This window comes from Ylistrum balloti, unplaced genomic scaffold (genome assembly GCF_031769215.1).
Source record: "Ylistrum balloti isolate Yb309-2 unplaced genomic scaffold, AGI_CSIRO_Ybal_v1 Utg371050, whole genome shotgun sequence".
Classification (NCBI taxonomy): domain Eukaryota; kingdom Metazoa; phylum Mollusca; class Bivalvia; order Pectinida; family Pectinidae; genus Ylistrum; species Ylistrum balloti.
The window spans coordinates 75,729-90,424 of NW_026782581.1; positions in this window are offsets into that span (position 1 = coordinate 75,729).

The following is a 14,696-nucleotide window of genomic DNA, read 5'->3' on the forward strand; positions in this document are numbered from 1 at the left end:
TTCATTTGTCTACAACTATCTTCACAACTTCTTTAGACCAGAGATATACAATTCGTATCTCTACGTTACAATAAAAGTATTATCAAACTTTTTTTTTTTAGAGAAAAAATGTTGTCAGATCGAACTTAACTGAACGACATAGTGAGATTATGAGGTTTAGTTTTGGGTTGTTAAACAATTGGGGCTCCCATATATCACGGGTTCCTATAATATATTTATGGATGGATATTATTATCGATACAAAATGTTACATTTTTTCAATAAACCCTTTTCATATAAATATGAAATCTGACATTGTACATACTGATCAAACTGGTGTATTTTGTTTGCATTTTATAAATATTTCATTTGAAATGAAGATTCAATTTAAACCTTAATTAATCCTATCGTGTAAATCCATTGATAGCCTTTACCAACACGTTTAAATCGAATTTTATCTTTTGTTTTTAAATTTCATTTATGATTTCTGCATTTTTTCAAGTTGCCTACCCCTTGACAATTTTAATTATAACCGATATTCGGGACCTACGAGACATGATGTTTTTGAATCACAGTGTTGATGTGAGACCTATGGATCTAGTTATCAGAGTTTTAAATGTTTGTAATATATTGACACCAAAGTTTATTACGTTGATTTTTTTAATCATATCATATTCTATTACATGTTATATTCAAATATCATAGTTTATGCAACGGACATATTCTTTTTTTTTATTTTGTTTGGTGTGTACTGCTATATAAACACTAGTTATTTCAACGGTACAAAGAGTTCAATTTTGTGTACTTGTAAAGTACTTTTACAATTTATTTGTAAAGAAACACATTTTTCAAACAATTCTGTTACAAATCATGTAAGTAAACTTAAGCTTCATTTAAGAATGAAATAACTTTCAATGTCGTTTAGGGAGAAACAAAACACGTGCGGCTGTTTGTTTGTGTGTTGTGGTTTTATGTATTTGTTTTTATGATGTATTTGGATCAACTTGTAATAATAAATAATCGACACAAAATTATGATGGTTATTGATACACAAACATAAATTCTCATAAAAAAAAGTACTAAGTAATATTAAAAAACAAAAATTTATTCATTAAATTAAATTGAAAAAGGTTGTTCATGTACAAAAAATAGTTACACTTACGTAATTTTGCATTCCCTAAGCGGCATTCTGTCATTGTATGATCGAAAGCGATATCAATTTTTAAAAAAAGCAAATGATTATGAAATTATTATTCAACTTGATTATAACGTCATTGTTATTTCATTTTTTATCAATGAATAAACGTTTATTTTTGTCTGTGATAGAATTACCTTAATCGTGATACTATTCAAAATGCTTTTTTTTTTTTTTTTTTTGTTTTTTGTGTGTATATTGTGCGAGTGATAATGTTGGTGCAAGCTGTAGTGCTACGTTGATCGTTGATGTTTTATAAGGGACCACAAATCGAATTTTTTTTCTGCCTTCATGTAGTCATACCTACCTATTCAAACCTCTAAAAATAGAAACAAATGACACCAAAGAGTTCTGAAAGTAGCATTTCAAACAAAAGTATCTTTTAGATACATGTTATGCAATATCTCACGTAATACACAAAGTTCATCAACGGTGTCTAGCAAATAGATACAGCTTAGATTTTTTTTAAAATCAATAAATAAGATGTAACAGACGGTTTTGTGGTTCCATATTATATAGGAATATGTAGATAATATATTCATATTTATCATTTACATGGATGGATGGGTTTGCATATTATTGCTGGTTTTAATGGTATAGTCGATATACTTTATCATAAATAAATGATGGCATTATTCACGATAAAGCTTTATTTATTCATTCTTGTTTATATAGTATATGAGATAGACTAATATTTTACGTCAAAGACATATGACAGATCATCTAAAATAGAACCTAGAATTTCATGTAAACTTTTCTAACAAGACGTTATGATGTGTCTGTCTACATTCACAGTGCGGTATTCCCTTGCTTAGAGAGATGTCTTGTTTTATTCGATAAACCATCATTCGAATGCTTGTGTGTGGATGTACATGTTTCACTGCATAAGAAACCATTTAATGCTTTGGGATAAAAAAATCGATTATAGTGTGGGGCGGAATCGACATATCTAGAACAGTTTAACATGTTTGGAGAGAGTTGGAGCGAGATTACATAGTTTATACAATAGCAAGATGTCCGTAATTTTATGTTATTACCAGTGTCTGTGATGCCTTGTCTGTTGAATACCTTTTTCTGTGCCTTCCTACATACCGCCATGTAAATAGGTACAACATCTTGACTGCATTATCACAGTAAGAATGAGTGTTGCATGTCGGTAGTAAACACAGGATTGGGAAGGCTTACTTTCGCATTATTACTCACATCAGATACTGTAAAATCAGATATATTTAGCGGGTTTCGTTTTCGTGGCATTTCAAAAAATTAGTTTCATGGACAATAAAATTTCGCGGAATAAGATAGGTCAATAAATCTGTTTAATCGAATTTAAACAGTGCATGGACATATAAATTCTTTGGTTAATTAAAAAAATGTACGCGGAATGAATGAAATAAGACAGCCACGAAAATTTATTATTTTCCATCAAATAACTTGTTTTCGTTTGATATGAAAAAAAACTCTTCTTGAATCTTTTATGACATTACGAGATATGAACATGACATACATGTAACTGAGAATACCTTTTACGGTATATATATTGATTCACACTTTGATGTTTAATACTCAGAGGGTTGTGGTTTTGTTTGTAGACTAAGATGGAGAAAACCCGATTAATTCCTATTGTGATAACAGAAACTTCATTTTGAGTATATGTTGTATATTTTTACTTACTATGAAATTTCCCCCGCTAGTAATTACAAACATTCTATAAGTGTAATGTAAAGCCCGATTCTCTTGTTATCTACAAAAGGTTATACTGAGAAGTAAGATTACGCTACAAAACTCTAAATCCATTTTTATATAAATCATATAGGTAAACAATTCATCAACCATATTTAACTTTTGTATATTTATATCATTAATGTATTTCACATTGCAGTTCTGATAACGACAACCCTTTTTCACAGAAACTGTTTGAATTCAAAAAAGACATAGCACCACCTATCAAAGACTCAAAATTATCATGAGAAATTTTTTTTTGCCAAATTATGTTCACCATTATTTCCGTTTCCGGTTTTAATTACATATTGTATAACCAATCTTATATAGGTATATCATGTGTTTTAAGACAGCGATCTCAGTTATAACATTGCGTGTAATGAACTGCATCATATCCATGACGTCATATGAAATTAAACATTATAGAACAAAGTATAGTATGTGTTTACTTTTCTTTGTTTTCCAGTTTTTTTTTTTTTTTTTTTGTTTTTCAAGATTTTACAAAGGTATGCAACACACGATATATACTAGACTCACATACACATACACACCCTAGCACACATCACACTACACCCATGTACACTCACTCAAAACATGCACTCATTATTTCCTACTCTTTCCTCTTTGCTGACATGACATACAATGTACTACTGTGTTTCATTCACAAGCCCCAATAATAATACAAACTCAATGACTGCTGTCATCATCATCTTCATCATCATCATCATCATCATCATCATCATCATCATCATCATCATCATATCATCATAGTTATCATCATCATCATCGTATCATCATCACTTCATTATCATGATCATCACCATATCGTCATCATCATCATCACTATCATATCATCATCAGCAGTAACACATATTCAGCATTGTAATCATCATATCATCATCACCACTTCATCATCAACCTTTCATCCTCATTATCACATCATACACTGATCAACAACAGAGCTGTTTATTATTATTTGTGTTTTGCCTCATCATCATCTATTCACACCTAATCCCCAAACTTTATTCAAAATTATATGTTTTCAATAGTGTAATCCCAAACCAGAAGTGCAAGCATGGATTGGAAGTAGCGAGATACGCCCCACATAACAGCCTTTCCGTGTTGCAACTTCTGCTTGTTTGAAACAAAGTGTAATTCACGTTAAAAAAAAACATAAAAAAATAATTGAGGTGTGAATAGCTGGTGATGATTCTTTGTTATCTGCCCTTGTTGTCAAAGATTACACAGAGCATAGTACAACCAGACTAAATGAGAGCATAGAGGAAATATCAATAATGTTTTCCAGTTTTTTATCATTAAGTGATTCATACAAAATCATTTAATATGCCTATACGAAATGTAGACCTTGCCCAGCATATATTTCTAGAACCCTTCTGGGTCCCTTTCTATAAAGTTGTACAATATATGACTGATTACAATGAATTGATCGTAAGATATACCGTTCGAACATATCACGTAACTTCGAGAATTTGTCTCCATTTCTTCATTCGTTTATTCCTGCACATCCGGGGTTTATTACATAATCATTATATAACAGGGATCCGGTCACCGGTAAAGATTTCCGGAAAATTACAGAATCAAATCAAGAATTAATAAATCATGTGTAAATCAAAATTTGGATTTAATGTAATTGATTTTCTCTATATTCTACAATTTATCTACAATATGGACCAATAATATAACAACTGTACATGTAGAAATACTCAGTTCAGCATTCCTCCTTTTGCAAATTGGGCGGGAATGAAATAGGAGTTTAGAATTAAACTTATACTGAAATGTATTTTATCATGTATTCTAGATTAAACACTGGACATGTTCACCTCTTGATGAATGTTTCCGTGAATATGGTAGATGTATCGTGCTCTTTCAATCAAGAAGCAAATGCTTTTAAAGAGTTGAAAACTTTCGCCGCAGGACAAACGCAAGACATAAACTAATATTTGATATTTGATATGTCATTCTCGAGGAACGTGTTACAGGGATTTACCTTTCAAACAAAGATACAAGGCGGTACAAATATATGGCTGTGAGATATACTGGAACTATTTCGAGAAAAAAATCAAACTAGACAAGAAGTATACGGATATCAAAATCATAAATATGATCGAATTTCTGGTTGGTAATATCTTCCTGGATTTCCTGACAAAATCTTGATCTGGCATACATATGGGAACAAAATGAAAATTCCAACGTGTCAACATAACCATAATACCAACTCAAATTAAAAAAAACTAAGACAAAACGTGGCCAAAAGAATGATTCACACGAAGACTCCTGAAAAAGTACACGAAAAACAAGACAGAGTGTTCCAGAAAAGTAAGCCTCTTCTGCTTCATCGACGAGCCATTCTATTATCTAACTTAGAAAAAAATCATCAAAACAGGTAACAAATACGTTCATTGACAACTCTGGATATATTAATGTTGTCCTGCACTTAATGCCAATCTACATCTGTATACTTACTGGTATTGGAAATCAAGGACACAGCAGGATCTTGATAGTGTCTTTTCTGTTGACATGTCAGTACTGTCTGTGTTGTTTCTGTTGACATGTCAGTACTGCCTTTGTTGTTTCTGTTGACATGTCAGTACCGCCTTTGTTGTTTCTGTTGACATGTCAGTACTTTCTGTGTTGATTCTGTTGACATATCAGTACTTTCTGTGTTGTTTCTTTTGACATGTCAGTACTTTCTGTGTTGTTTCTGTTGACATGTAAGTACTTTCTGTGTTGATTCTGTTGACATATCAGTACTTTCTGTGTGTGCTGTTTCTGTTGACATATCAGTACTTTCTGTGTTGATTCTGTTGACATATCAGTACTTTCTTTGTTGATTCTGTTGACATGTCAGTACTTTCTTTGTTGATTCTGTTGACATGTCAGTACTTTCTGTGTTGATTCTGTTGACATGTCAGTACTTTCTGTGTTATTTCTTTTGATATGTCAGTACTTTCTGTGTTGTTTCTGTTGACATGTCAGTACTTTCTGTGTTGTTTCTCTTGACATATCAGTACTTTCTGTGTTGTTTCTTTTGACATGTCAGTACTTTCTGTGTTGTTTCTGTTGACATGTCAGTACTTTCTGTGTTGTTTCTTTTGACATGTCAGTACTTTCTGTGTTGTTTCTTTTGACATGACAGTACTTTCTGTGTTGTTTCTGTTGACATGTCAGTACTTTCTGTGTTGATTCTGTTGACATGTCAGTACTTTCTGTGTTGATTCTGTTGACATGTCAGTACTTTCTGTGTTGTTTCTTTTGACATATCAGTACTTTCTGTGTTGATTCTGTTGACATGTCAGTACTTTCTGTGTTGTTTCTTTTGACATGTCAGTACTTTCTGTGTTGTTTCTGTTGACATGTCAGTACTTTCTGTGTTGTTTCTGTTGACATGTCAGTACTTTCTGTGTTGTTTCTTTTGACATGTCAGTACTTTCTGTGTTGTTTCTTTTGACATGACAGTACTTTCTGTGTTGTTTCTGTTGACATGTCAGTACTTTCTGTGTTGATTCTGTTGACATGTCAGTACTTTCTGTGTTGTTTCTTTTGACATATCAGTACTTTCTGTGTTGATTCTGTTGACATGTCAGTACTTTCTGTGTTGTTTCTTTTGACATGTCAGTACTTTCTGTGTTGTTTCTGTTGACATGTCAGTACTTTCTGTGTTGTTTCTTTTGACATGTCAGTACTTTCTGTGTTGTTTCTTTTGACATGACAGTACTTTCTGTGTTGTTTCTGTTGACATGTCAGTACTTTCTGTGTTGATTCTGTTGACATGTCAGTACTTTCTGTGTTGTTTCTTTTGACATATCAGTACTTTCTGTGTTGATTCTGTTGACATGTCAGTACTTTCTGTGTTGTTTCTTTTGACATGTCAGTACTTTCTGTGTTGTTTCTGTTGACATGTCAGTACTTTCTGTGTTGTTTCTTTTGACATGTCAGTACTTTCTGTGTTGTTTCTTTTGACATGACAGTACTTTCTGTGTTGTTTCTGTTGACATGTCAGTACTTTCTGTGTTGATTCTGTTGACATGTCAGTACTTTCTGTGTTGTTTCTTTTGACATATCAGTACTTTCTGTGTTGATTCTGTTGACATGTCAGTACTTTCTGTGTTGTTTCTTTTGACATATCAGTACTTTCTGTGTTGATTCTGTTGACATGTCAGTACTTTCTGTGTTGTTTCTTTTGACATGTCAGTACTTTCTGTGTTGTTTCTGTTGACATGTCAGTACTTTCTGTGTTATTTCTGTTGACATGTCAGTACTTTCTGTGTTGTTTCTTTTGACATGTCAGTACTTTCTGTGTTATTTCTGTTGACATGTCAGTACTTTCTGTGTTGTTTCTTTTGACATGTCAGTACTCTCTGTGTTGTTTCTTTTGACATGTCAGTACTTTCTGTGTTGTTTCTTTTGACATCTTAGTACTTTCTGTGTTATTTCTGTTGACATGTCAGTACTTTCTGTGTTGTTTCTTTTGACATGTCAGTACTTTCTGTGTTGTTTCTGTTGACATGTCAGTAATTTCTGTGTTATTTCTGTTGACATGTCAGTACTCTCTGTGTTGTTTCTTTTGACATGTCAGTACTTTCTGTGTTGTTTATGTTGACATGTCAGTACTTTCTGTGTTGTTTATGTTGATATGTCAGTACTTTCTGTGTTGTTTATGTTGACATGTCAGTACTTTCTGTGTTGTTTCTATTGACATGTCAGTACTTTCTGTGTTGTTTATGTTGACATGTCAGTAATTTCTGTGTTATTTCTGTTGACATGTCAGTACTCTCTGTGTTGTTTCTTTTGACATGTCAGTACTTTCTGTGTTGTTTATGTTGACATGTCGGTACTTTCTGTGTTGTTTATGTTGACATATCAGTACTTTCTGTGCTTTTTATGTTGACATGTCAGTACTTTCTGTGTTGTTTATGTTGACATGTCATTACTTTCTGTGTTGTTTATGTTGACATGTCAGTACTTTCTGTGTTGTTTATTTTGACATGTCAGTACTTTCTGTGTTGTTTATGTTAACATTTCAGTACTTTCTGTGTTGTTTATGTTGACATGTCATTACTTTCTGTGTTGGTTATGTTGACATGTCAGTACTTTCTGATTTGTTTATGTTGACATGTCAGTACTTTCTGTGTTGTTTCTGTTGACATGTCAGTACTTTCTGTGTTGTTTCTGTTGACATGTCAGTACTTTCTGTGTTGTTTCTGTTGACATGTCAGTACTCTCTGTGTTGTTTCTGTTGACATGTCAGTACTCTCTGTGTTGTTTCTTTTGACATGTCAGTACTTTCTGTGTTGTTTCTGTTGACATGTCAGTACTTTCTGTGTTGTTTCTTTTGACATGTCAGTACTCTCTGTGTTGTTTCTTTTGACATGTCAGTACTTTCTGTGTTGTTTCTTTTGACATCTTAGTACTTTCTGTGTTATTTCTGTTGACATGTCAGTACTTTCTGTGTTGTTTCTTTTGACATGTCAGTACTTTCTGTGTTGTTTCTGTTGACATGTCAGTAATTTCTGTGTTATTTCTGTTGACATGTCAGTACTCTCTGTGTTGTTTCTTTTGACATGTCAGTACTTTCTGTGTTGTTTATGTTGACATGTCAGTACTTTCTGTGTTGTTTATGTTGATATGTCAGTACTTTCTGTGTGTTGTTTATGTTGACATGTCAGTACTTTCTGTGTTGTTTCTATTGACATGTCAGTACTTTCTGTGTTGTTTATGTTGACATGTCAGTAATTTCTGTGTTATTTCTGTTGACATGTCAGTACTCTCTGTGTTGTTTCTTTTGACATGTCAGTACTTTCTGTGTTGTTTATGTTGACATGTCGGTACTTTCTGTGTTGTTTATGTTGACATATCAGTACTTTCTGTGCTTTTTATGTTGACATGTCAGTACTTTCTGTGTTGTTTATGTTGACATGTCATTACTTTCTGTGTTGTTTATGTTGACATGTCAGTACTTTCTGTGTTGTTTATTTTGACATGTCAGTACTTTCTGTGTTGTTTATGTTAACATTTCAGTACTTTCTGTGTTGTTTATGTTGACATGTCATTACTTTCTGTGTTGGTTATGTTGACATGTCAGTACTTTCTGATTTGTTTATGTTGACATGTCAGTACTTTCTGTGTTGTTTCTGTTGACATGTCAGTACTTTCTGTGTTGTTTCTGTTGACATGTCAGTACTTTCTGTGTTGTTTCTGTTGACATGTCAGTACTCTCTGTGTTGTTTCTGTTGACATGTCAGTACTCTCTGTGTTGTTTCTTTTGACATGTCAGTACTTTCTGTGTTGTTTCTGTTGACATGTCAGTACTTTCTGTGTTGTTTATGTTGACATGTCAGTAAACTCTGTGTTGTTTCTTTTGACATGTCAGTACTTTCTGTGTTGTTTCTGTTGACATGTCAGTACTTTCTTTGTTGATTCTGTTGACATGTCAGTACTTTCTGTGTTGTTTATGTTGACATGTCAGTACTTTCTGTGTTGTTTATGTTGACATGTCAGTACTTTCTGTGTTGTTTATGTTGATATGTCAGTACTTTCTGTGTTGTTTATGTTGACATGTCAGTACTTTCTGTGTTGGTTATGTTGACATGTCAGTACTTTCTGTTTTGTTTATGTTGACATGACAGTACTTTCTGTGTTGTTTATGTTGACATGTCAGTACTTTCTGTGTTGTTTATGTTGACATGTCAGTACTTTCTGTGTTGTTTATGTTGACATGTCAGTACTTTCTGTTTTGTTTATGTTGACATGTCAGTACTTTCTGTGTTGTTTCTTTTGACATGTCAGTACTTTCTGTGTTATTTCTTTTGACATGTCAGTACTTTCTGTGTTGTTTCTGTTGACATGTCAGTACTTTCTTTGTTGATTCTGTTGACATGTCAGTACTTTCTGTGTTGTTTCTTTTGACATGTCAGTACTTTCTGTGTTGTTTATGTTGACATGTCAGTACTTTCTGTGTTGTTTCTGTTGACATGTCAGTACTTTCTTTGTTGATTCTGTTGACATGTCAGTACTATATGTGTTGTTGATGATTTTTGTTGCATTATTGTGCGGATCTAAGACAAGACGTAATTAAGCAGTTTAATGTAAGGCGAGAAATTACCAATAAGAAAATAATTTATCAAAAGAGGATATGTACAAAGGTAATCCCGGCTATATCTGTTTACGTCTCTCATCGGTGTGTTCATTCATCTATCCTGTAGACATACACACTCGATGACATGATACATAAAGTTTTACAAATACATGCAATGGGTTTGCAATGTTGATATGCTGCACCTGTGGAGTTAAACATTATACAGTTATAATAGCTAATTACCTTTGACCACGAACCATTCAATCAGTATAATTTCAGAACCTTATTTACAATATTAGACTGCATGCAAACTGGTGTGCACTTTACAGATAATGAAAAGAAAGAACAGATGTATCATTTACTATCCTTTAACATATTTCAGGATGATAAAATGGAATACAATTACACTATACAGCTGAATACGTCTGTAAATACTAAAGAAACATATCGAGTACCGAGCTACGACGTCGGTTGTATTTGAACATGGTTAACCCTTGGTGACAGTCGGTTAAAATCCATTGAGCTGGAACAGTTGGTGGCACATTTTAGGACAGTTACACATATAGAATATAGCAAAAGTTACCTTGTTAGATCGTCGAATTGAGGTCAACATAACGGTGATGTTTCTATAGCGAAATCAAATACTTTCATAAACATTAGCAGAAACTTTTGCAAAGAAACATTGAGAGGCATGAAGCAAATTGTTAAACCGTTGATAAGCAAATATAGAAACGTTTTAAATTATCATTACAATCGCTGCTGCAAATTTGAATTAAATATATTGGTTTAAATTTGAAAATACTGTATTATTGTATTTAGTTATATCATAATCAATTCAAAGGAAAGAAAGTTGACTTAGAATTAATCTAATCACAAAGTATCAAATTTGAAAATTATCTTTCGCGCATATTCAATTATTCATATTTCACAAACATTGCATGTACATTTTCAATACAGTCTATCTATAATTGATTGGTTACGTTAAGGGCACGGACAAAGACAATTTTGTAATGTACAATTCTATCGGCGACGTAATCAACAATGCCGAACCATACCTAGGGTTTTGTATCTCCTGATTATACAGGTACAATGGTATTCATTAGAGCGAGTTAATAGCCCTCTTAGTATCAGCGGATCGGGTGTACCGGCCCACGTAATGCTCACAAAAACAAATACCAAATAAGGGCATATGTTAATTATAAGGTATATCGTCTGATATTTTCGGACCTCTGAACTACAAAATTCAACCTAATAGTATTTCCTAAATAGTACATATTATGAACAATACAGTGTAGCTATATTGAAACGAATAAAATAGGTAAAACACGGCGCTTTTATTTAAATTAATGGACAGCATAGATATTTCAAAATTTATAAGCTAACTATGCCTGTTTTAACAGTAGTGCAATGGTCTGTAAAGCCATATGTACTGATAAAATAACAGACAACAGTATATAGCTACCCCGACCAGATAATATTCAGTCTACACAACAGTATAAAACCTATCTTTACTCTATTTAAACACGTGAAACGTTTGAAGTATTAACTGTATGATAATACGCGTAAGAGATTGATACAACAAATACACATACGAATTAATTAAGACATAAAGAAAAATTAACATACATATAACCAATAGTGATTTAAAAGCCAGTTAAATATATATATATCATTTCTGCCTGAACATGGACTTATCGGAACAAGCAACGATATAAACGTAGTGTATTACTTGACTTTTGAGGTCTACTATTTCATTTAACAATAAAGATTTATATCTTGAATACGCTTTAGATGACAAATAAATCTTCCGTTAACGTAGGTGGTAAAAGACGATCTTTCCATCCTGTTTATTAGTATCGCCAACCTTCAAACCTATTGTTCACTATCAAATATCCTACGCCACTTGTATATTTAATACAACTGAAATACCTTTATAGTTCCCACGCATTATGACTCCTGTCAAAACAAACTATTATATACTAATAACTATATGATTAGTAAGGGGATATAATTAGATAGGAAGTATTTTATCAGAGTTCAAATTTTATATCCTATTTGTAATTATCAGTTGATAACGTATCACATAAAATATTTAAACCACCCACTGATAATAAATAAATATGTACACAAAAAGGATAACTTCAGATAATTCAAGTGTAGATACACTGTAATATCAAACGAATTTTTTTATGAACATTTTTATATTTTTTTTTCATGATTCGTAGCAATTGCAAATATCTCTATTCTTGTCTTCATATAAAACAAATATTGCATTATCATTTTAAGTTGATCTTGTTACATTAAATGGTTAGGTATCCAGTAATAGAACTGTAGCAATATCAAGTTTCACTTGTATTGTTCTATGAACCCGTTATCACTTGAATCATTACGCGATGTTTGCTTTATATAGTGACCTTTGACAAGAATTTTCCCTATCTAATGATATCTGTCAATCTCTCTTATTATATCTTTAAATAAAGATAACATTACAAAGTCTGCTGAAAGTACAAAATACACGCATGTGAGCAGCACCTTCAAATTGCAAATCAAAAGTTTAAAAAATAAAAATAAAAAAAAGTTTCCTCAAAAACTAGAGCTTGTATCAAAGTGTAGATGGTTTGTATGTTTATGTTTTACGTTTAATGTCGATGACAGTAAAACTGAATCAGTTATGGTATTATTTTCACGTTGACGTTTCGTGCTTTTTAAAATTATTTTGCAGTTAATCTGGTGAAAAACAGTAATTCACAAGTTGAAGGACGTTCCCTGTACTGACACCGATATTAGATAAATAGTCCTCAGCTGGTTTGTGTTATCGCCGATATATTGCAATTTGCTTTAGCTGTAATCAGGGGCATACTTTTCTAAATGATGATAATTGTCTGCACCTTTACGCACCTTCTAATGTAGCGGATGGACGGTTAATGTTCATGCTGAAAGAGAATTCTACAATACACTTACAACATTTACTGAGATAGGTTAATGTTGATTGTGTTTTACCATAAAACTATTCGCTTAATAAGATTGTTTGGGTAATTAAATGCCGAAAAGAAATGATATAAAAAGAAGTTCTGAATACTTCGTTTAATATCAATGCGTTTGAGGGCTTTTTGTAATGTTGATGATAGCGTCTTAGTGATAAGAATGTTCATGTCATTATGAATGGTGCTGATATGAATGTTCATACTTTTCTGAATCGTAACCCGTTTCATATCATCGCTGGAATGTATTTACATATGTCGAACAGTATTATGACTTTTAATGCCAAGTGACGTCATAAAACGTGCACGTTATTGACGGTCTGGTCAATTACAGCATTTGTCTGTAGTAGATGACCACTGACTTCTTTATTACTTAATTACAAAGATATTGACAGTATATAATTTATGACCTGGCTAGTCCGTAAGTTCGTCTGTAAGTCTAGGACTACTGCTATCATTAAAATCATTTATGAAGTCAGGTAAAGAGTTTGAACGACTCGGGTGACTGGTGACGTCATCAATACGTCATTGATACCTGGGTAAATCACAGAGTTCGCCTTTACATCTAGGATTACTGGTTACATCAACAGTCATTGATACCTAAATTAGTTTGATACAGCTAGGCTGACTAGTAATAACAACTCATTTATGCCTGGGTAAATTAAAGAGTTTGAACGACAACGATCTAGTGACGTCATCAGTACGTCATTAGTGCCCTGACCACGGACAACCCTTGGTCATTTGTCTGCTTGCTCCAACTCTGTAATCCTCCTTTCAGGGTTTTAATTTACAGCATTTTCCAGAGTTTTCTCTCCATTCCCTCTTCCAGAATAGTTATAAATAGATATCGTCAAAAATATTCGACAAACGTTCCATTCTGTTAAAAGGCTCTTGTCATTATTAAGACGTCATGACCAGTAACCTATCACATCAATATTACTATTTATTTGTGAACGTCACCATTACCATACTATGGCCTCCTTAAAAAGGATATGACACTGCATTGGTGAATTTGCAATCCTTTCATATAACATAAAGTTACTTTTTAAAAAGTCTCTGCTTTTTGGCCTTAAACGCAGCACATTATGTTTGATAACATTGATAATTAACAACGGTTTTTAAACGGATATTAACAGACACACAAAATAATAGGACCTCAATCTTCCAGATAAAAAGTTCTTTAAATTAAATGCATTTCGATATTACAATACTTTTTCGACCTTGTCTTGACTTTTAATGGCAATTTTTTTTGTAGCACTTAAACCCAACTAAAGCTAGCCAAATATATTTATAAAAATGTTTGCATTCTCTCGGGGCTAACAGGTGTATCCGACGATCTGATTTGTATATGCATGACTCCTACACGGTAAAATACATTAATGTGTAAGCCATGACATGTCTGGTCATTACAAACCAATGGTATGAGTGTTTGTCAATACTATGTATAGGGATTAGACAATGAATGTCAGGCAACCTCATATGTCAGATATTATATAATTTTTTTTAATTCACATATGTAAAAAATCATCGCTATAGCACTGTTTTTACAAAAATACGAAGAAAATACTTTTTCATTGTTTTTGAAATCAATGATAATATGTCACTGGTCAAAGGATTGATTTTATATCCATTAGGAAAGACACGAAATCTTTATAATTGGATCCTGGTATAAGTAGTTGTACTGGTTTTATATATATAATGTTACATCTGGTTTAATTCAGGAGAT